This window comes from Narcine bancroftii, chromosome 10 (genome assembly GCF_036971445.1).
Source record: "Narcine bancroftii isolate sNarBan1 chromosome 10, sNarBan1.hap1, whole genome shotgun sequence".
NCBI classification, from domain to species: Eukaryota; Metazoa; Chordata; class Chondrichthyes; order Torpediniformes; family Narcinidae; genus Narcine; species Narcine bancroftii.
In genome coordinates this window covers 13,730,282-13,753,604 of record NC_091478.1, presented here as the reverse complement: position 1 = coordinate 13,753,604, position 23,323 = coordinate 13,730,282, and the positions used below count along the sequence as shown (strand labels likewise).

At 44.1% G+C, this 23,323-nt stretch overlaps 1 long non-coding RNA gene across 1 annotated transcript; it reads right to left on the bottom strand.

The window, feature by feature from the left end:
- Nucleotides 1-1,730: 1,730 nt before the first annotated feature.
- LOC138743891 (uncharacterized) lies at nt 1,731-22,747 on the bottom strand. The gene is made up of 4 exons (XR_011345098.1): nt 22,571-22,747; nt 20,029-20,203; nt 4,718-4,803; nt 1,731-2,005 (listed from the first exon to the last, which is right to left on the bottom strand). It is a non-coding gene; the product is annotated as an uncharacterized lncRNA (long non-coding RNA).
- Nucleotides 22,748-23,323: the final 576 nt, after the last annotated feature.

Below are 23,323 nucleotides of genomic sequence, written 5' to 3'. Positions count from 1 at the left end.
CCTTCCTAGTTGGTACATTTACAATCCTATATCTTTTACTCCAATTTTGCTGAGGTGGTTTCAGCTTAATCATTCTAACAAAAGCAACCAGCTTATACATATTCTTCACAGACCAATTAAACGCCCATTCTGCTCTTTGTTTCCATAAATTATCATGCAATTTGCACTCACTCATAATAAATAATTATAAAAAAAACTCTATAGCAAATGAATAAATTCCTGATGAATAAATGTAGCAAATCCACACAAGCCCAGAATCCATCCAGGGACATAAACAGGTTTTCCACAGGAGACAGATTTTCACAGGCACCTGATCTAATCCACTCAACTTGATGTGGCCTCCTCGAGATCGGACAGAGAACAGCCATCACCTTGCTTTCTGTCTGGAGCGGTGAGCTGGAACTTCTAGTGACCAGCCATTCCCTCCACCTCGACATCGGACAGAGATCAGCCATCACCTTGCTTTCTGTCCGCAGGGGCGAGCTGGAACTCCTGGTCACCAGCCATTCCCTTTTCTCTCTTTGGCTTCATCCATCGCCAAGGGGAACCCAAATGTAAACTTGAAGAACAATACATCATAATCCGTCTGAGTAGACAAAAACCCAACATATTTTTTAATTTTGGGAACCCCACCCCCATACTCACATTTTTATCTAGGTTTTCACCCCAACCAACACAAGTTGTCCCTTCTCTTGCCTGTTTCTTCACCTCTTCTGAAACCTTTTGTCCAGTATCCTATTACCTCTCATCCTACCCTTGAAAAAGGATCCCACCTCAAAATGTTGACTGAAACTATTTCAAATCTTCACCCGACTCCTGCGCTGACATATCTATCGATGGCTCTCATGCACTTTCATCCAAGGCCACCCATAAATTGAAGGAGCAACACTTAATATTCCGTCTGGACACTCTCCAACCAGATGTCATTAACATTGACATCTCCGGCTCCTGTCAGCTCATTCCCCATTGTCACTCTCTTCCCTATCTCTCTGTCTGGTTTCCTCCAGCTCTCCACCCACTTCTCTCTCCATTCATAGAGTGATCCCCCCCACCCCTGGTTTTCTGGATTGCCCTCCCTCCCTTATCCACTAAGCAGTGTTCCACCCCACCCAAGTGCATAACGAGATTGACTCGCACAAGAAATGGTTGGGGAAGCCTACTTCTCTGCGTTGCCCCAGTTGAAATGAATATTGTGCATGAATCTGGTCTCACCACAATGCTCTTTTATTCCTCTGTCCACACAGAAAAACCGTTGGAACCCTATGGACTTGAACCTCAAAGACATGGTGGGTTATAGGCAAAGTGGCAATAAATGGGCTAAGCAGAGATGAAGGTTTGAAAGTTGGCCTAGATATGAGATTCTGTTTCTGTGGTAGATGATTCCATAACATGGCAGGGGTACTTGTTAGATCAGATAGCCACTGTCGATAAAGATTTGGTGACTTACGTGATCCACCCATCCTTGTACACCCCAACTTCTAAACTAAACTTTTACTTTGGAGAATCAAGCAGATGTTGGAGAACTGGAACAATACACAGAAGTGCTGCAGGACCTCAGCAGGCCATGTAGGACCTGTTGGAAAGCAGTAGGCAGTGAACATTTTGGACTTGAAAGGGCTCAGACCCGAAACATCAACTGCCTATTGCTTTTGTGTGGATGCTGCGTAGCCTGCTGAGATCCTCCAGGCCTTAAGTGCAAGTTAGCTTTTTTTTTTACAAACCCACCCCCCACCTTGCATCCTGCAGCAGGAACACATGGGCAAAATCCTGCCAAATGGCAGAGCCTTTCAAGTGCGAGTTCCATCACCTGCAGGTTCAGAACAAGCCCTGCAACAACGCAGCTGGAGAAACAAGATCTGCGAGGCAGGCAAACCACGGATTCGGATGAAAGGTCATCAGTTTGAAATGTTCACTTGGTTTCTCCTTCCAGAGATGCTGCTAGACCCGTGTTTTCAATTTTTATTTTTACTCCACCACACTGCTTGGGCTTAAGCTGCTGGGAAAGCTGTCAAAATAAAATGAATGTTTATCATGGTCTGAAACTGCCACTAAAACATTCCAAAACTATTAAAATATCATTAAAAATATGAACAATTATTTTTATTGCATTTTAATATAAAGGTGCTAAAATACGTGGAAACAAAATTGTTTACACGTGTCCAAATATAACGAGCAGTTAAACAAATTTTTTAAAATGTCAACGTGACTTTAATTCCTTGTCTCTATTTGCATATCTAATTAAATTAACCTGGTCCAGATTGCTGGTGTGGATTCCCAGGTTAAGTACTGGTGAATTAATTGCCCGTTCATCAAGATAAGAATACATTCTGAACAGACTAAACCATCATAAATTGTAAACAGTGATTTTTTTTTCTTTAATGGCATGGTGAAAATCCAAATATAAATGGCTCTTCAATAGTCGGGACAGGTGACAAGGGAACTGACGTCAGAAGTTATTTTTCCACGGCGAGCACCGGTGGAAGGGAAGGTGCCCAAATTGGCCCCCTTTGCCCGCATCAAATGTTCAAATTACAACTGGTGACAAGCGCTGCCCTCTAACAGTTGAGTGCAGCTGTAGGTAGGATGTCAATCATCTGGAAAAGGTGCAGAAAGCGATTCACGGAACCGGGATGCGAAAGGGCTCTGGAGGATCGTGTCAGAGGTGTGCATCTGGAGTTGGGATGGCTGATGGTTCGGACTGAAGGCTGTGTGGCTGCAGAGGCTGTGGGAGTGCTGGAGGTGAAGCCAAAGAAACTCAGTGACCCTCAGGAATTCTCCTTTGTTTCCCTTTCTCTGACTGTAAGGGGCCATTTTTGTTGACCTTACAAAGGAAATTTTGTCCAATATCACATTTTTTTTTGTTCCTTTACAATAACCTTGAATATATTGCTGGGACTGGAGGGCTTGGGGGTTTCCTGAGAGTCTGGGTCTTTATTCCCCAGAGCGCAGGAGTGAGTAGGAGTGACCTTCCCACCCCTCCTCCCCATCTTTCCCCAAGTTCTCCTTTATTTCTCTCTCTCCCTTCCCTTTTCCCCCTGTCTCACTCCCTCCTATCTGTCCTCTTATTATATGCAATTAACACCTTTTATCTATTGGTCTCACATTCTTCCCTTTTATCCCCAGTCTATACAGACGACTATCTCTTTTTCCTCATACCTAGAGGAAGAACTCCGACCCGAAAAGTCAGTAATGTATCTTCACCTCCTATGGATGCTGCGTGACCTGCTGAGTTCCTTCCTCCAGCATCCCTGTGTTTTTACTGCAATCACAGCGGCTGCAGACTTTTGTGTTTTACTCCATTCAGTGAAATCTCTTCGAAGAATGCCTTCCCTGAAGTTCCCCTTCACTCTTCGAAGCGGGTTCAGTGAGATTCTCTCCCACTGCTTTCCGTCGGCATTCAAGCTCGAAGACTACCTTCTCACCCAGACTCGCTTGCACATCCACGAATCCCTCCTGGCTACTTGCCTCTGCTGCCATCTGGTGCCACGTGGATTCCAGCTCTGGTTCCAGGCCTCCCAGTTTGGCCCCCGCCAGGATCCCGGGTACCTGCACTGCATTGACTCCTGCTTTCTTCACTTTTCTCACTGTATCGTACGAACTTCCCCTCACCTCCATGCGCAGGTACTTGTGGACTCTCGCTACCACAGCTCCGCACCTCACCCGTCATGACCTTTCACAGATCTGTCCCATGCTTCATCCTCTGCTATATCCATGTGTTCAACCACTGCGTCTATGATCACCTAGTGTCCATCAAGGATCAGAAGCTCGCCTCCCTGGAGACTGACACTTCTGTGACCTCTCATCTTGGCCCCAGACAGCTGACAGGACCAAGCCTCTATCGTGAACTCCCACCCTGGCTTAGGCAGCCAACAGGACTGAGCCTCTGAAGCAAGCTCACATCCAGAACCCAGAGGCCAAAAGGACTTCCCCTGACGCGTGTCTTCATCTCGACCCCAGCTGCCTCCAGGACTGAGCCTCCATCGTGAGCTCTCACCCTGACCCCGGCGTCTTACAGGACCATGCTCTCTATCTGGTCCCTCCCCCTCCCCCATCTGACTTCCCCAACCCCCCACCCTCTTCCTTCTCTTGGATCCTTTCTACCCTCCACCACCTGATCCACCCATCCTCCTTCTCCTCTGCTTCCCCCCACCCAAATACCCTCCATCCCATTGACCCCTCTCCCCCAACCCGTCTTCACCATCCCCACTGACATTCCCCTCTCAGAGACAGAACACAATCCTCAGTAGAGGCTTCACTTTCGTTTCCCCTTCACTCACATCTCAATAAGTTCCACACAGGCCCTGATGCTGAACTCTTCTTCCATTGGCTCCATCTGCATGCCAACTTCTACAACAAGGATTCTGCACCCTCTACTACATTCCCCTTCTCCCGCTTTAAAGCTCCTTCCTACTCCTGGACACCTTCTGGCCTTATGCCTGCTCTGGACCTCCATATTTCCAACTGCCGCTGAGATATCAACCATCTCGACTTCACCACTCCCCTTGCTCATTCCAATCTCACCCCTTTGGAGTGCCTCTCTCTCCACACTAATCCAAACCTCACCATCAATTCTCACCTTCGCTCTCTCACATAATAAGAGGTTATTATATCCAATTAACACCTTTTGTCTGTTGGCCTGAACTCCTGCCCCTCCCATTCTTTCCTTATTCCCTCGCCTTCAAAACAGAAACCTCTCTCTTTCCTTTTTCACACATACCTTGAGGAAGGGCTCAGACCCGAAATGTTGGTGATATATCTTTATCTCGTCTGGATGCTACAAGACCGGCTGAGTTCCTCCAGCACCTGTGTTTTTAAAGTGAGAGGGAAGAAACAAGAGGAACTTGAGGAGCAACTTTTTTTCACTGAGATGGCAGTCTGCATTTCGAACTAAGTGCTAGAAGTAGCTGGAGCAGCAAGTACAATTATGACATTCAAAAGCCATTTGGACAATTAGATGGCCAGGAAGGATTTAGAAGATGTTGGCCAGTGGTTCTCAATATTTTTCTTTCCACTCACATACCACTTTAAGTGTTTCCTATGCTATAAGGGCTCTATGATTTGCAAGGGATTGCTTAAGGTGGGATGTGGATGGAAAAAAAAGTTTGAAAACCACTGCTTTAATCATACATAATTAACTCGTGATGTTCAGGGAAATGGGCCAATGACAATTTTTCTCAAGCAAAATATTTCAGTAACAATTGGGTCCAGTCCAGGATGATTTTCAACCTTCCCTTCTCACTCACATCCTACCTTAAGCAATCCCTTACTAATCACAGAGTGCCGATGGCATAGGGATTACTTAAAGTGGGATGTGAGTGGGAAGAAAAAGGTGGAGAACCACTGATATGTACCAAATGGGACAAGCCGGGAAGCCAACTTGATCAGCATGGATGAGTTGGGCTGAAGGGCCTGTTCCAGATGAGTCCATAAGATGAGGAACCTGTGCAACATGCCATACACCAGACAACCATTCTGCTATCACAGGGCTTCTCCAGAGATGCCAGCAAGGAAGATCAGAACATCAGCGGCCCTCTCCAGCACATTTTGTACAACGACAGGGATTTCACTGCACAGATGTGATGTCAGCGCACAAATAATCATCAGTCAAAAGGTGGCAAATAGGCTTTGTTGAAAGCTAACTATCCCTGGGCTTGCCAGGAGATATTAGCAGATAGCACAGAAGAATAAAGGCTTGTGCAAGGATATGGAGTAATAACTAATTATTTGCCTCTAGGGCTAATTTGCTTCAGGTACAGAGGATATGTGATCCTATCAGTTCTGACATGGTTCAGCACAGCCTGAAGTTGCTTAGTGCCTGCAAAGATATTCAGGTGTGTTCATCAGCATGTAGTAAACTAGCAGTGGTCTCTCAGCTGGCTAATCTTTGGCAAGGAAAAAATAAATGCAATTATTGACTAGAAACCATTGGGCTTGCACTCAATGGCAAAGTGTGCAATTATTGAATAGAAACCATTGGGCTTGCACTCAATGGCAAAGTGTGCAATTATTGAATAGAAACCATTGGGCTTGCACTCAATGGCAAAGTGTGTAATTTTGTAAAAATTTCCAGCTCCATTCTGGAAGAAGACAGTTCATTACCAAGCCTGCGGTGCTAATTTTTTTTTAAGATGCCAGAGCTCACCAAAAACGGCGACAAGGAGGTCTCGCAAGACCTGGCCTTGGTGGCCGCCATGTTGCACTTGGCACTGTGTAATTCAGAATGAATGGTAGGACAAGAAAGGAGGATGTCCGGTCATGGAAGAAACAGGCACCTTACGTGTCCAGAATAGCGCTCAGCAGGGTTTGGAGTGGAGTGCCACCCGCAGCGGCCCCATGAGGTGTCGGAGTGGCGCTCCGGAGAGCTCCAGCAGCGCTGCACCCCTGTTCATTACTGCATTCACTGTAACAGTCGTCAGCAATGTAGCCAGGAGTAGATGCCGAGGCGACAGATCTCCAAGAGGAAATGCAGATCTCATGGGTATTGCTCCTCACAAATGTTTTTTGAAATGTTTAATCTGACGTGGTCTTCTCCTGAAGGCCCTTCTCTGCCAACTTCCCTCCTCCTCTTCTATCGGTTGTCCCACATGGCTTCTGCTTCTTTCTCCCCCCCCCCCCCCACACCCATCACACCTTCCCCCTGCCCCACAATTAGCTGTTGCTCCAAGGATAATCTTACTAAAGCACCAGAGAACATCTACCTTGTCCAAAGCCCTTTAAATGTTTGCATGCACGATAGGCACAATTTTCAAGCTCAAATAGTGACCACCATTGACCCAACTTCTCCAGGTTGCATCAGAAGCTGGCAAATCATTGCTAAAGCACATTGACATTTTCAGCTGAAATAATGTTAGTTTTTCCACATGAAACCAAATTTGTGTTATTATCGTACCCCTACACATCCTTTGGTCATTTCTAGTGCATCACAACAATGTATACCAGCTACTGTGTAGTTATTGTCATTATGCAGTAGATTCAGATGCCGATTTCTGCACAACCTGGCCTCGCGGGCTGAATCAAGTGGAATAATCAGCAAGTTTGGAACACTAACCTCTTTTCCCGAAGAACCTGAGCTTTTGCAAGCAGCAGAAAGAACCTAGTGTTCCCAGGCAATTAATATTAATACTGCACCTCCAATCAGGGACCAAAGATAATGCAACAAGCAGCATTATCCTGTGCGAGTTCTGTACCGTCTAACTGACCCAGCACCGCCAGGTGCCACCAAATAATGCAGGAATGACATTTTGGCTGCTGTTCCAGATTTAAACTTGCGAACTTCTCGCTCAGAGGCCCGAGGTCGCATGACATCCAAATGAACAGCGTAATTGTGAAAGTCCAAAATTCCCAGCGTAGTCATTTTAGTTTATATTTTTATGTGATTTTGAAAGTCTGTCCTTTCACGATTATCCCCCTGAGAATAGATGATTTGAATCACTGTAATCTGTTAATCCCCATGGTGATGTTGCCACGACTCCCCGCGAGGGAAATGTACTGCCAGTTCTGTGGTTATTATATCAGTAAAACCAGTGAACAGGATGATCCATTTTTAAACAATCGTTTAATCTTGGCTAGTCCTGGAAGCTTTATATTATGCAGAGTGATACCTGTTCCTCTGGGGACGGGGTGGGCACAGGAGGCAGTGATGGTGGCATCACGCAATGCAGAAATAGCCCTGTGGCTGTGTGCAGTTGGTTCAGTGCATCAGGCTGAGAAGCTTTGTCAAGTTGCGTGCTCGCCCCACTGGGGTCCCGAGGTGCAGGCCTTGCACACCTGGCTGCAGTCCAACTGTAAAACTGCCTTAACTCTGAGCCAGCTGCCAGAGTTTTCACTGGGTCGTCCAAGCCACCGACCTGAGCAAGTCAGTTCCCTACAGATCCACATTTGGCTTGCAGCCGGCATGAATAAGACATGTACTTCAGGAACCCAGCAGCAATACCATATTATACGTAAATTTATCCTGGTAATAGATGCCAAACATCAATATTCACTTTGCCATTGCATTTCGGATCAGAAGGCTGATCCAAGTAGGTTAAGGATAATTTTGATTATATTCATTGTTTCCCCCCCACCCCCACATGTGGAATCGTCATTATTTTCCCTTAATAGAAATTATCTGGACTCCACGCACAATGAATTTGGTTCAGCCAGCACACAATACAATAGGATGTGCTAATCCCCTCTGAGAAAGACAGCGCAAATGAGGTTACCTTCTTGACATTGGTAAATGAAAGCATCTCCCTGAACAATCAGCTCATTGCATAGTCTACAAAAGCCCACTTAGTACATGAGAAACCAGCCCCCTACATCACGGGAACTTCTGGGACCATTGAATGGTTTGCTGTACTCAATGGTCAAAGTTCAATGCATCGAATATTTGACACTTTTGTCATTTGTTTTAAGAGTGGCTATGATTAAATAAATATCATGTGATATTTTTGTTACCTTAGTCACAAGTCAATTGGGCTTTTTAAAAAAAATAGCAAGGATTATTGTTTATTTCAGTGGTGTAATTTGGTGAATGTTTTCCCATCCACAAAATATGCATTAATGAAATACAGATTGAACGTGTTGGACCACACTTTGCTTGCAAAGTGGATGGGGTTAACTGGTTCAAACTAGTCAGATGTTCCAATTCAACCTTAATTTTAAATCAGGAGGAATGCCTCCTACAGACTCCATACAGAAGCATTGGTATCAAGTTGCAAAATCTCTGGCTAATCTTTCTCTCTATTCCCCTCTCCTATCCTGCACTGAATTAGACGAAGCTCTGCAAGAAAGTTGTGTGAAGGAGAGAAATGCAAGATGCCAGAGCCAAAAAAAAGGAACTGATACCAGATCCAAAGTAGAAAGCTGATTATTTTTCACCATCTGAATAAAGATCAAAGATAAACTAAGGAGTAAAACTTTGCATCATTTCAAATTACTGCCGTGCTTTAAAAAAAAAGTATATTTAATACCAAATTCTGATCAGTATAGTATGTTATAGGCACCTTTGAGATACCAAAATGAAGTTCATGATGCTTAGACATGTATTTGAGCTGAATCTGTCAATGAGGAAGTTAACATATTGAATGTTTGCAGGAAAATGCTAAATTTGCAAATGATATCAATGAACATTCAATATTGATGCGACAGCTCAACTGCCATTTGTCTGGCACTTTCATATCTGCATTCTGCAGCAGGGAGAAGAAATCCTTTATTAATCATGGGTTAATTGCTGATTAGTTGCACCTGGCAGTTTCTTCCCATCCACAAGTCTGGTGCTCTCTATGGGTGTTTTAATTCACAGATGTTTTCAGCAAGTGGTGCTGCACATCGCGAAGAACTTCTGAAATAAAAGTGAATAAGAAAGTATCTACCAGCCTGGCAGTAGCTTTCCAACAGAAAGCAGGAGGCCATTTGGCTCCTCAAGCCTGCCTTACCACTCTGTATGATCGCAATTCTGGTCACATCTCTTCAGAATCAGAATTTATTGTCATGAACGTGTCACAAAAATGTGTCGTCTTGCAGCAGTATCGAATATTGCGATAAAATTACGTTTAAAGGTCATAAATTAGTGCCAAAATCAGAGGAAGTGAGGTCGTGTCCGGAGTTCATTGTCCATTCAGAAATCTGATGGCGGATGGGAAGAAGCTGTCCTCGTGCCACTGGGCTCCTGCGCCTCCTCCTTCTCGAAGGTAGCAGTGTGAAGAGGGCAAGGCCTGGGAGGTGAGGGTCTTTCTGGATCGAGTCGGCTTTCTTAAGATACCACCTCCTGGAGGCGTTCTTCATGGAATGGAGATTGATGCACGAGGTGGCATTGCCCGAGTTCCCAACTCAGCAGTGTTTACCTCATCCTGTGCATTGGCACCTCCACACCAAACAGTAATGCAACCAGTCAGAATGCTCTCCACGGTACACCTGTAGAAATTTGCAAGAGTTTTCGGTGACGGACCAAATCTCCTCAAACTTCTCACAAAGTTTTGCCACTGGTGAGCCCTCTTCTTTTGAACCAGCAGGAGTCTGAGGAGATTTGGCATGTTGTCAGATGCTCTCTCAAACCCATATAGGTGCATTGTGGAAAGCATACCAGCCTGGTTTGGAACTTCAGGTGGGCATGAGTGCAGAAGGCTGCAGAGGTAGCAAACATAGCCAAGTCCATCACAGGCTCTGACCTCCCATTCATTGCAGATATCGTTATAAAGCACTGCCTCAAAAAGACAGCGTACATTGTAAAGTACCCCATCATCCTGGTCACAACCTCTCCCCGCTAACCCTCTCAGGCACCCTCCTCTTGGTTCAAGAACAGTTTCTTGAGCCTCCCCTTGGTACACTAATTATGGACTGTTCTGACAGCACAGAAGGACTGTTGGGATGATTGCACAGTCACTTGATTTTGTACTAGGAATACTGTGGATATTTATTATCAATTGGATGTATTGATTGTCTCTTTAATTTAATGTAATTAGTTTAATATTGCAGTGTTTCTGAATGAGTTCGTATTCGACTATAGCTAGTAAGAATTTTGGTGAATGCATCATGTAAATGACAATAAATGCATCTTAATAAGGTCATCTCTCATCCTTCTAAACTCCAATATACAAAACCCCAATCTGCTTAACCTTTGTGAAAATTTGGGCATTATCCATAATCCTTTGCTTTTCTTTCTTTTGCCAAAAGATGACCAGTTTTCTTTGTGGCTGTACTGTGGAGCCTTCCCTTGGAGTGCAGCAGGACCAGGAGAATGAGCAGAGATGTGTCGAGCAGGACACGCTGAAGATGGAAAGGAAGGAGCTCAATGCATTTCCACAACTTGAACCTCCATAAAGAACAATGTTTGCATTCTTTAGTTTTCACATGCAGTACACATTCACCAAAATATTTTATCTTCCACTGTCAAAACTAAAAATTCAGACCAGACCAAGAACGGCATTGGCTTTAAAAGTGGCAATGAAATTTTATTTGCCTAGCTCTGCTGGAACATGGAGATATTTACAACATTCCATGTATTGACAACCACTGTTAAATAAAGGAGGTCACTGATGTTCAATATTTAACCAGAGCCAATTTAATTTCATTCCCTCTTGTCAAATAAAACAGTCAATTATAACCCCATGTGAACACTTAGTGCTTTCTTTCTCTCTGTTGGTCCGGTTTTAAAGCTGCTCTACGTCTGATTGACGGCAGTTGGGGGTAAATTACAATTGGCCATGTAGGGTGACTTTGACCCATTACAAATTGCCCCACTTCAATGTGAGCAGGAGATTTCCAAGCTGCCTGTCTGGAAGGTAACTAGAACACTGGTGAAGGGTGAGAGGTGTGAGAAGAACCAGTGCTGTGGTAAGCCCTCAACAATCCTCTAATCTTGCCATTTCTGGAACAGTCTGACTTTGCACAACTCCCAAGCATCCAACTCCTGCAGCAGTCAGTCTGCTGCTCTTTTAGTGAGTGACGGGGATGAAGTGACCCATGTCATGGCTGAAGCTATCAGTTCAATTGGTCATGTATTATCTTTGAGGTTAATATCCTAACCGCTTGGGTGGCATTATCAGGACTAAACTCCTGGTATCAACAACAATGCAGAAAACTTACATTATAATTAAAAGTCTCAGTGGAATTGTAACATTCTCCAACAAAAGCTGTGGGATCATCTGCTCCCATTTGTTCAAAGATAACAGGACATCCATCCTCTTTGCACCTCTATCAAAAACTGCAGGTTAAAAAAAAATCTTGGAATTCCCCCATATCGCATCCCTTCACCGGTACGCCCCGCGGCCATTGCACCCCTCACTCCTCTCCGCCCCTTCAGCCCAGTTCCATTTCAAGTGCTCTACCTGTCTGGATTGCGCTGTTAAAAGAGTAATTCTCAGGAGCACTCCCTGAACAAATGCACTCCCTCCTTTAAATGGGCACTGCGGTGCAGGAAGCACAAGCTAACTAAAAAAAACATAAAGCTTCCCTCCTCTCTGGAAGGAAGTGAGCAGAAGATAGACAAAGCTGAGGGAAACTAAAGGATTAAAAAAGGTGCAACAGGCAATGTTTGAAATTTATTTTTATTTTGAGACTAAATTGTTTCAAACATCTAGTTTCAATGACTAATTTGCTGCAGTAAAGCCACTCCTGCAATTGTTAAAGCTTGTTTCAGCATGGTGTGAGAGTTGAAAACTTACCATGCTACCACAACTGGGGAAATTGCCAATTTCCTGGACCAGGTGACAGTGAGCAGCAACAGTTCAGTAACATGCAAATATACTAAAACAGATGTGTGATCATACAAAAATTCCTTTCCTGGAAGTTAAATGGGGCTTAAATCCTCATTATCAAGTTGAACCTCTCAGACATTGTTTAATTGTAAAGCGCTTCCCAATTCTCGCCTTTATCGATCCATCGCCTCTTCCTTCTCTGAATTCCCAGATCGTTTTTTTTCCCCTGCCATCAGCTGTACTGAGTTATCACATGAAATACATCTTCATTCAGATTTTAATGAGCTGACAACCTGTGCCTGTGATTTTCTGCTCCAAAACTGTTGATCTTTGACAAGCGATCATTCTAAGTCCCTGGTGCGCCTTTAGCAGTGGCGTGATTGGGGTGGGGGGGGGTGGGGGGCAGGCATGGAGACATGCGTTACAGAAGCTGCAGGCTGATTTGCTAGTTTCAGTGTGACCTCTCAAGTGGATGGAAGTGGACCTATAGAACAAAGAGCAGGTGAGTACGGTTCTTGTCAAGGTTCATCCCAAGCAGCTGCAACCCCAGAATACAGACTGGGAAAAATCTCCACTGCTACTGAAAGATCATCAACTTGATGATTGATGCCCTTTAGTCTTCCCGAGACTTGCTGGTCTTACAGTACAAGATTTTTAAAAAAAGACACAGAAATGCTGGAGGACCTCAGCCAATCTCACAGCATCCATAGGAGGTAAAGATATATTACTGACATTTCGGGCCTGAGCTTTTCTTTAGGGTATAAGCAAAAAGGCTATTTCATCTTGTATTCGTATGTGTGAGTTCTTAGACAACACATGGATGAAGGAAAAGGTTCTTTACTTTAAAGTTGTTGTAAACGGCACATGAGGCAGGCCATGAGGTTGCAAGCCTCCATCACAGATCTGCATACTGTGTGTCAGCCCCCTGTTGGCAGCCAAGTCTAATCAAACTGTAACTATAATCAAGGCCTTGCTAGTGGCCATGCAAACATAATCACTATTATTACAAGGCATCCGAATAAAGACTGAAGAATGGGAGAAGGAGGAATCCAAACCAACAATCAAAAGGTGAGAATCTCTTCCAGAATGAGATGTCCACCAGGAGAACACAGCAGACAAGCACACTCCAAGCTGTAGGATCAGGTACAGAGAGATGCACTGAATGTAAGGTTAGCAATTTTAGTGAATTATCACCTTTAATCAGGGTTATTACCACAGTCTATGGGTGTGTTGTATCTCAGAGCCGTTGCACAATAGTCTGATTAAAGGTGATAACAGGCTAAAATCGCTAACCTTAAAGGGGGAAGCCACTGACCTCGCCTACCCGACTGCCACCCCCATCGGCCTTCTGCCCACCCCCCACCCAATCGGCCGTCTACATGCTCCCCCATCTAACTCCTGACACGGGTGCAGTGCTTCGGGAGTTCACCAGAGCACCGCTCCAGCATCTGCTTGGACCCCTTCGGGCTGAGTTTCCCCCAGTATTTCTGCATGTTTTCATTCCTTTACAAAACATTGCTGCACTGGTAGATCATATGTAAGAAGTTCCCACTGATCTAAGAGGCAAGTTATTTTTTAATGAGTGAGCAGTTGGATGAATTACAGGACTGAGGTCACGTGCTCAGCCATGATCATACTGACCAACAATGCAGGCTTGAAAGACTGAATGGACTTCTCCTTGCACCTATATTTGACAATGGTGACTTTATTGTGAGATTATTCCTCCAATCTGTTAGTTACCAATATTCAGATAGTATTATTTCACTGTAGTAAATGCACATTCCTGCATCAAAGTTGGTTGCTTTCCTTAAACTTTAACCCCACTTTGGAACTGTTTCTGGTACATCACCCAGAGGTCATGGTACTCGTGAGCGCTTCAGCAAGACACATCGATATTTGGTTTCACCCTGGGACCCCAACCATCAAACCTTAACCCTTTCTGCACCCAGAGCCCATCAGCGCACCTCGAGCAAACTTGCTCGCCGCAAGCAAAAACTCGGAACTCACTTGGCTCCCACTTTTTTTTGGTTTCATCTTAGGATGATCTCGGGATCAGGTCAGCTGTGCAATTTTGAGCAATTGCACATCACACATAGACGTTTAATTCTCCCAACCACTTCTACCTATTACCCTCATAAAATGAAATCCGACATTTTTTTGGGGAATGCACTTGTGTTGGCCGAAGTGCTTTTTTTAAAGCAACCGCAGCCACCTCTCACGATAATTCTCCACTTGGCGGCTGCATAAACAGAGGAGAGCGGCACGTTAAACTCAGAACATCTTGTGTATTTTGTTGATTAGAACACTGCACCGAGTGAATGTTAAATCAGGCAACAGTGGCACACAATTCATTCGACAGGGATTGATGAAATCTGGGCTCCACAAACTAATTTATTTACACAAAACTGTTCAACTATTAAAATGAATCAGTTGGAAATGTTTTTCTGAGGCACATAACCAGCAAACCAATTTGGATAGCTGTGCTTTATTAAACGCTGTTTTGTCCTGCATTGAATAAAACAATGCCAAATACTGTTAATAAACATTTCAAACAAGTCCCACTTAAGTTGCCACTTTCAGTGCCAGTTGAAGGAGAGAAAGGAGCTTTTGATGCTACAGGCAGCGTGTGCTTACTTCTCAGCTCCAATACCAATGAGCAGGGAGAAAGAGGGGTGGGGGAGGGGGGCGGGTGGGGGGGAGAGGGAAGAGGAGAAAGAGAAATCTGGCAAAAGTAGTAATAAAACAGGAATGAGCTCATTTTTCTGGGGTCTGGCTATTTTGAACAGCCTGTAACAAGAAGTGTATTTATCCAAGTTTCTATGACCCTTTTCAGGCACTCTGTCAGTGAGCTTAAATTGAGCAGCCAAGTTGGGAGAAAGTTGGAGTCTACTCCAGGCCTCAAAGATCCACAGGGACCAGGAAAATTATTGTTGGCAAGCCTGCCTGGCTCCAGAAGTTGATCCAGTGCCCCCCTGCTTACTGATGCAGCAGCAAACCAGGCAAAGAACGTCCTTTTAATTTAATTATGGTGCATGTTGATTCATTCCTGGAGATGGCCTTGTTACTAACACCAGAGAACAAGGGTCACTATTCAAAGGACAAGCTGAGCTTCGTACTCGATCCATAAACCCCCATTTTGGGTCTGTAAGACTCACTCACTTACTTGAAGTTACCACCTGCTGGTCCACGCCAGATAATTGTTGAAAGCTGAAGTGTTTCTCAAAAGAAATCAAGTTCCAAGTGTTATGAGATGCAAAGGCATTAAAACCACAAAAGGCAAACAATAAAGGGAACCCAATAATGGCTAAAAACTATGTTTATTAAGTAATATTTGTGGAGAGGGCCGAGACTGTAATTTCAAATCCACAAATTAACCGGAAATATACGTCCAATTTCAGATTTCATGTACATGACATCATGTACAACCCTGAGATTCTTTTTCCTGTGGGCGAGGCAGAATTACCACTTATTGGTAATGCAAAAAAAAAACTGTACACAACATACACGTGTAGACAAATAAAGAAAGGTAAACAAACTGTGCCAGACAGAGAGGGGGAAAAAAATAAAGTGCAAAAATAAGAGTCCTTGAATGAGTCCCTGACAAGTCTGATGGCAGAGGGGTAGCCACTGTTCCTGAACCTGGTGGTACGAGTCTCGTGGCACCTAGACCTCTCTCCGATGGCAGCAGCGAGGACAGAGCGCGAGCTGGGTGGCTTGGATCCTTGATGGTTTGGCAATGAAACTCAAACATTTTTCAGTCCCTCATTCCCAAATGGAATCAAGTGAAGGAAATTCAAACCCCATGCCACAACCTCTGAATCGTATCCCCACCTGCTTACCTCAACACTGCGTGATCAGAATTGCCGCCAAACTGCGTCGGAATGTGAGAACAGGCCCTCCCTCCAAGCAGCTTGCCCACGGTTCCATTTCTCTCCACGGATGCTGACTGATCAGTCGAGCCCCTCCAAGCAGCTTGCCCACGGTTCCATTTCTCTCCACAGATGCTGACTGATCAGTCGAGCCTCTCCTGCTTCACTTTGTTGACTCAAGTTTCCAGCTTCTGCAGTTTTTGTGCTTCCCCACCCTCCCCCCACCCACCATGGTTCAGACTGATTGAAGATGAAGAACAATCCCAGACAAATAGTGATGAAGAACAGGGGACAAGACGAAGGGGATGAAATCATATCTTGCGCCACATAAATCAAAATTTGAAACATCTGAAATGTCCTTCAGGAGTGGAATCAAAACTGGAACCTTCATATGTTCCACACAGTCGTGAGTGAGTAAGATCATTCTGCCATGGTATTGCTGAAACACTAACACGAATAACGGGAGTGACCTTCACACATGACCCAGAGCTGTACCGTCTGTGAGCAATAAACTGACTAAATTTCAAATTTGCTTTTGTTAAGGTGGCCCTGGTTGTATAGAAATCACTTGGAAGTCGAACTCTCCTCGACCTGTTGCTCGATGGGCTGGGGAGATGCGTATCTGTATACTCATGGAGAAAATTACATACAACTTTAAAAATAAATATGACACCTTTATTAAGATACAGCAACCATACCTAGACTCTATAGGGGTCCAATTGTAAAAAACCTGACCCTTCAATATATGTAAAGATATGATATCTCAGGGAAACAAAATTAAGAAACTAGAGCTCCTACTGTTCGCAAAGTTATATTCTTATATTGGTGGGTGGGGAGTAGTAAAAAGGGGGGTCAATGTTTCCATTTGTAAATATTTAATATATATTTGAAATGTATAAAAGATTATGAATATATTTATAGAAAAAATTTAAAAATAAAATATTAAAAAAGATTAAAGGGATGATCGTGAATTTCAGGAAGACCAGAAATAACTCTAACTGCAGTGGAGAGTAGAGAGCTCCAAGTTCCTTGGAGTCCACTTAACTAGTGGCCTATCGTGGATCACAACATCTCGTCACTTGTCAGGAAGGCGCAACAGCGACTGTACTTCCTGAGAAGGCTGAAGCGGGCAAGACTACTGCCGGCCACCATTCTGTCAACCTTCTACAGTAGCTCTGTTGGCTGCATCATGGTGTGGGTTCAGTTGCTGCAGAGAAATGGATCGGAGGCCAATCCACAGGACCATAAGAGTGGCAGATAGGATCACTGGAGATTTCCCCTCCCCCACCGTCAACATAATCTACTGGTATCATTAACTGAAGAGGGCACACAAAATCATTGAGGACACCTTCCACCCCCCCACACAGCATCTTTCAATAGCTCCCATCAGGAAAGAGCCAGCACCATTAGGCTGAGAGACAGCTCCTCCCCATGGGTATGGAGAATGATCAAAGGAACTGCTCACTCTAATCATATTCACAAAACAATATGCATTTATTTATCTTTATATGCATGAAGATTTGTCCAGTATATGTACGTGTGTTATTTCTGGTTGTGTGTCTGTGTGTTTTGCACCGAGGACCAGAGAACGATGTTTTGTCAGGTTGAACTTGTGTAATCGGATGAGAATAAAATTGACTTGAAAGTGCACAAAGGTGGCCGAGGAAACCCCTCCTGGATCCCAACTCTGTCTTTGCTGCCTTCTCAATCCTTACCCGTTCACTCCTCCTTCGACAGCACGGGAGGCCACCAAATCTGCCTCTATGAAAGGAACCCATAGATACTTGATATTTCCTTACTAGTTTGACTGACCATCTATTGTCCAGGTGAAAGAGAAGAGCACGGAGACAAACCAAAGTGGCACCTCCTTTCAATTTTAGGATTGTTGCCATGAACTCTCAGACACTGAAGGTGGGAACTATCACTAACTCATCTACAACAAAGCTGAAGTAATGCAGTTGATATCTTGCTGGGAAAATGGAACTTGGCGGATTGATTTTAAATTTAAGTTTAGACATACAGCATGGCAACAGACCATTTTGGCTCACGAGTCCATGCTGTCCAGTTTTACTTTTACACCTCGTTAACCTGCACCCCCGGTACGTTTTGAACGGTGGGAGGTAACCGGAGCCATCTGGGGAAAACCCATACAGGCACAGGGAGAATGTACAAACTCCTTTCAGGCAGCACGGGATTTGAACGCCGGTCCTGATCACTGGTGCTGTAAAGGCGTCGCACTAATCGCTACACCAAGCATGCTGTCATTTTGAATCTTTTCTGCTTGAACTGAATAACGTGTAGGCACTCTCGTCGCTCTGTTCAACTGTTGAACTGACCTTCAGACTTTGCTTATACCTTCATCAGCCTAATTTGCCACACTCCCTCCTCAAATAAACCCTCATGCGTACCAGCGTCAGCCAAACATTTTTCTTGCAAACCGCAATCCGGCAGGCCCATCCTATGGCACACTAACCTCCATCGACTAAAACTGAGGCCTTCACTCTAGTGCAGTACTAAGGCAGTGCTGTCTTTAACGTGCTCAGTTAAACCTGGTCATAGGCAGACGTGAGCAATTCCTGGCACTAATTTGAAGCCAAGTTCTTCAAGGCATTCTTCCTCAATCAAAATATTTATTTTTTAATTCTTCATAATTGCAGCAGCTTACTGAATACAATTCTTCCAACACATTCGCAAAAACACTTTAAAGCATTTAAACATTGCAAGCATATGATTGGCCCCATATTAGTGCAAGTCCCGCTTCAAGTTTTTAAACTTGAAAATTGAACACAATGATAACGGAAGTGACTTGGCAATCTCAGGCACAGAGTTCCATCACTGTTGATGTTTCCAGCAATCTAACCTTCCCCCAAATCTCAGAGGCAGTATTGGAACAGCCCATATAAACCTGTGCACATCTACCCCAGGGAAAGTCGAGGTGCCTTGTGAATCTCGTTTTCTAATTTCTCCATCACGATTTTTGTTTAAAACCACTGACCACAATTGCTTGAAGTTAGCAGGAGGTTATGTGAGAAGACAAAATATCCAGAAGGCCGTGTCTTTTTTATTACATGACCTGATGCAAAATTAATTCTCAGCTGTTATTATCAATAGAATTGGTATGTCACCGAATACTTCTACAGGTGAAGAACATTCAGGGTGGTTGCATCGCTGTCTGGCACTGAGGCGCCAACACTCAGGACATGGATTGTTAACTCAGCCTGCGACATCACAAGTCTTCACTCCATCAATGACATCTACAAGAGGCGGTGTCTTAAGAAAGCAGCCTCTATCCTCAAGAACCCCAACCATGCCCTCTTCACTCTGCCACCATCAGGAAAAAAAGTACAGGAGCCTGAAGACGAGCACTCAGCGGCACAAGGACTCTGCCATCAGGTTCCTGAATGAACAATGGACCACAAAAACTGCCTTATTTGACTTTTTTTCCTGGTATTATTTTTTATTTGTTTTGTAAGTTTGTAAATGTTTGCACTGTGACGCTGCCGCAAAACAACAAATCTTGTGATGTGTTCGTGACCATAAATTCTGATTCTGATTGTCGAGGTAAGTTGAATTGAGGTGCGTGCATTTTGTGGTTAAATATAATTCTTGCTGGATGTTCCACTCACATCATCCCCTGCTCTTAGTCCTGCTTCCATTTGGAACACACCTGTCATCCTGCTTCATTTTCTGCCTTCAGATCTCAAGCAGTCATTGGCCGAAGCTGTTCTTCAGGCAACTCTAACTTGTCCCCAGTGCTCAAAACGTACAGCTGCACTTCACTAATGAAAATTGTGCCCCATCAGCTGCGCACTGTGTGTGCGTTGAAAAGCTTGTGCGTCTCTATTAGTGATATTAACACTCAAGGCAACACACGACTGATATGACTGTTGCCCCCCAAGGACAAAGCAACCCACTTAATTAACACCCTGGGCACCGCCTTGAGCATTCACAATGCTCCGAGATGCATGGAAGCAACTCACCGAGACATCTCCAACAGGACTTCCCCAGCTCCTGACCTCGGGAGGACGAGGGCAGCAGACGTATAGGAGTACCGCCAGCTGCGACTTTCCAAGTGATACATATCATCCAGATGTGGAAATCAATCAGTTTTCATTCCTTCAAAAGGCACCGAGGTCAAAGCCTGGATCATCATACCTAGAGACACAGAGATGGTAATTAGGTCACATCGATTACCAAACTTCAACGTGGCACTCTCACCACCTCCAGTCACGGCTGGATGCTGGTTATCGGCGACTGCCTGTTGCTGTGATTTTTTTAAAAATTATACCGTTCTCAAACTCAATTTTCTGCTGCACATGCGCACTTAATGACTTGATCATCACATCTTCTTTCTCATGTTTCTCTTAGAGATCAGTACACTTAGATTTTAAGGGTTTTGCTGATCAACCAAAATGTTTAAAGGTTTTAGAAGGTTGGATGTGTACATGGAGGTGAGGGGGTTGGAGGGATATTGGCGGAGAGCGAGAGGATTGAGCTAGTGGAGTTGTTCAAGTGAACCGGTGCGGACTCGAAAAGCCTACATGGCCTGTTTCCGCTCTGTAAATGGTTATATGGTTAACAACTTACTGAATCCTTGTTTCTGATGAGGCTATAAAATGGACTTCACATTCTAGGACTCTCAGATTAATGAATCATTTCCTTTTAACTGATTTTAAGAACCTACTCTGATAAGGTCTGACTGTTACTAAGGTTTTACTGGATAGGATCTAAATACGTGGCAGGCATGTGCTGAGTCTTAGACCTTGGAAAAACAAGGGCTCCAGAAAGAAACACAATAGATGTGACCTGCACAGATCTTATTATAGAGCCAGGAGGAGTAAACAACCCCATTGGTCCCCAAGGTGTCTGTTGCAATTAATAACAGAAATCACAACAAAACCAAAAAAATTGACATTCTTTTACTTAAAAAGTGTTTTACAGCGCATTGATTGAAATTGTCCATTATGGACATCCATTCCTACGTTTCACTCAAACATGAAAAAAAACTTGCATGAAAGAACTCAGTTCATTCCCACCACCTAACTCATCTGTGAACTGGCTTAGCTGATCTGCTTCATTATCCCTGTCCAAGAGGAATCTCCATTTGCCGGTCATTTCTTTTCAACATGGGCATCAGTTGTCAGCTTTGATGGACTTGTGTTCAAATCCAGAGACGCGATCAGCGTTATCAACAGAAGGTTCAAGCACGCTGCCTTAATCCTTTGGTACATCCATTTACTTTTCTTTATAATTTTTTATTTAATACTTCACCATGAATCATGTCAATGAGATATATACAAATTTCTTTTGGCTTGGCTTCGCGGACGAAGATTTATGGAGGGGGTAAATGTCCACGTCAGCTGCAGGCTCGTTTGTGGCTGACAAGTCCGATGCGGGACAGGCAGACACGGTTGCAGAGGTTGCAGGGGAAAATTGGTTGGTTGGGGTTGGGTGTTGGGTTTTTCTTCCTTTGCCTTTTGTCAGTGAGGTGAGCCCACCTCACATATACAAATATTCATCATTAAAATATACACAGTGACTTTTTCATTGTTCCCCCCTTTCTCCCACCCTCTATAATGTAAAGAAATAAAAAGAAGAAAAATAAATCGTGTCGCCCAAAATTCCATATTGAAGTATGGTCACTTTAAGGCACATACATTGACTCACGATGTTCTCAGGTTCCCAAATTCAATACCAAGCCAAAATGGAAGGAGTGGAAGTCCCTCTGCCGTAATCATTAATCCTCCATTGTCATTCTGAGCCCAAGGCCAGGGATGATGAAGGAATGGAATTGAAGCCCACTTCTCTGGACCCTACCGTCAGTAGCAGGCAGCCACATGTCTCTGACTTGCCACATGGTCCGGTGGCTCAGGCCTTACCTGCAGCAATGCAAGGCGGCAATCCCATTTCTCCCCAGCTTTATGTCAGCTTTACATTTTGACCCGAGCATATTTGTTGAAAACTTGGGGAAAGTGGGTGGCCGTGGGATGCTGCCTGTTTCATTTTCAGCGTGCAGACTAAACTTCCCAAACCATCACCGTGGCATCCAGTTAACAATAATAATGACATTGGACCCAGGTTACAGAGGACAAAGGACAGCGCTCGAGGTTTGACAGGCTGGAACCTGTGAAGAGCAAAAGGAAAATCTCACATACTTTGTCCAAATAGTGCTGTCACTCACTTGAGCTTGTACACAAAACTAAGGCTTTGTGAGAGTTTCACAGCCGAGAAAATATGAATTTTGTTTATTAAAATTGGATTTCAATGAGACCAATGCTTTTTAAAATAACTCGCTGGATTAAAATGTACCTCGTATTTTTATCTAAGTCTAAATTTTATGCTTTTTTTGTGTTTGGAACTATGAACTTTAAATTCCCCAAAGAGTATATTTGGAAGGCAAACGTTGTAACACAGATTCAAAGATTGATTGTAGGTGGTTACACATTCTTTGTTGCAAAGTTCCCATGAATAGCACAAGCCAAGTGACAATCAAATAATCGGAAAGTTTAAGTAAATAATCACCACAAGAAGCCTTTTCAAACGACTCTCCTCCGCCGAAGCCACAATGTGCTTTGTGGAAATAGCTGAAGTTTAACCTGCATTTTGCTGTTGACCTGGATGAGCTCTTCCCCACCCCAGTAAAACCGAAGCCACAAAGGAAAAAGGCCTCGGGACTACAAGTACGGTCACCGAGCGACCTAGCCATTGTTCCTTCTGTGGTTAATTCACTTGGGCTGGTTTCAGGGGGGAAAAAAAGAATAAAATAAAATTAAAGACCAGTCACACACACGCAAAAAAAAAGCAGCCAGAAGTGGGGTGGAGGAGGAGCCAGGCTAAGTGAGAAAAGAGCATCAAGAGTAAAGAATGCAGTAAAATCAGTTTCTCATTTCCTCCAGAGGACCCCCTGCAGTGAAAACAACCCTCCTAAAACAAAGCACTCTTTTACAGCTCCAACAATGTGATGTATTAAGCAATAGTTTCAAGATTTCTTCCTGCCACCCAGTTGCACAAGCACACTCCAAAACTCCCATTAGCTGCTTTTAAGTATTAATCCTGCAAAGTGATGCACCAATCACAATAAAAACGGCGTCGTTTGAAAGAGAAAGCGACCGCAGAACCTGGACAGCAATTTGACTTCCCCATTTATCATTTGCTTCATTCTACATTTTTTTTTGCAGCCCGTACTCTACCCTTGAGAAATCAGTTTCCTTGTTGCGGTAATCGGAGTGTTCTTCAGTCCTGTAAGCTCTTTCCTACTCCCTGCAGGCCCTTGTG